Below are 1,427 nucleotides of genomic sequence, written 5' to 3'. Positions count from 1 at the left end.
AAATAGGCAGAAATAAGCAGAAATAGGCAGAAATAAGCAGAAATAGGCAGAAATAAGCAGAAATAGGCAGAAATAAGCAGAAATAGGCAGAAATAGGCAGAAATAGGCAGAAATAGGCAGAAATAAGCAGAAATAGGCAGAAATAAGCAGAAATAGGCAGAAATAAGCAGTCTCTGGGCTCAGAAGGGTGGAAATTGCCAATAAAAGAAGCATCTCTGCAAAACACAAAATACCACTGACCCACCTGCTGAATCACCATCAGCACCCAAAGGGGTTTTACAACATGGAGATAAAGTGTCCCTGCCCCAAATTCTTCCTTTTAAACTTGTGGGGTGACTCAAGCAGCAAAATCAAAAAGAGCAGGAATAAAGGGCTCAGTTTACAGCAGGAATTTTTTCATACCTGTGGACAGCAAGGTATTTTCACAGTGAATTAAGCCTTAGTCCATTATCTGCTAAATAAATGTGATTATTGCTTTGTTTTTCTAGCCTTTGATAATAAAATTACTGGTTATGATAACACAGGTAAAGCTCTAATTAGTTTTCTTGGTTCTATTAATTATAATACCAGCAGTCGCCTTTGCTCAGGCAAACACTGCTGCGCTGGCAGGTAAAATTAGGTGTGTGGCAAATTCAGATTTTTCTCTTCTTCCTCCTCCCTTCTTCCTCCCTGACTGAGGAGCAACTTCAATATTGGTTGAAAAACACCTCCTTGCTCTAAGTGTGGGTACAAAATCCAAAAGCCCCTGAAGTTTATGCAGAGGTTCAGGTTTGTATGAGGTTTTCGAACAGCAAAAAAGTAAAAAAGCCCCAAACCACCTGCAATTTCCTCAACTTAGCACATTTTTAAGTGAGGAAAGAACATGCCAATCAATAGATCAATATAAAAATTATTCCCTTTCCTAATTATCTCTGTTTTCTTGGCCAAGTAGAGCATTCACATGATCTTTATTTTGGGATACACACACACAGTACAATCCCTGCTGGCTGGAACGTGGCTGTTGGGTACTTCTCCCAGATGAGGTAGGGAACTGATCCCTTGGTTTATTAAGTGGAGACCTGCAGGTTTTTCAGTGTTCTGCCTCCCCTGTGACAGGAATATCTTTGGGGGATGATGGAAACAGCTGCACAAGAAGGTGGCTGGAGCCTGTCACAGTTGAAGCTGCCTGACCAAATGTCTGGGGGTGGATGTGGAGCATCCACAGCTGTCTTTCTATAAAGGCTATTTTTGCAAGGCATGTGCTTCTGGAATTGGTTTTCCAGGTGGCAGAAGTGTTCAAATGACCTCTGCAAACATGGATTTTGCACTTTGCTGTAAGGCCCAAAGGTGTCTCTGAAATCCAACCCCAATGGCAAAAGCTTTGTTGTAACCCTAACTGGAGAGAAAGGTGTGTGCCCTAAAACTGGAGAGAAAGGTGTGTGCCCTAA

The sequence above is a fragment of the Parus major genome, chromosome 21 (genome assembly GCF_001522545.3).
Source record: "Parus major isolate Abel chromosome 21, Parus_major1.1, whole genome shotgun sequence".
NCBI classification, from domain to species: Eukaryota; Metazoa; Chordata; class Aves; order Passeriformes; family Paridae; genus Parus; species Parus major.
The sequence above is the reverse complement of the archived record's forward strand: the minus strand, read 5'-3'. Positions refer to the sequence as shown.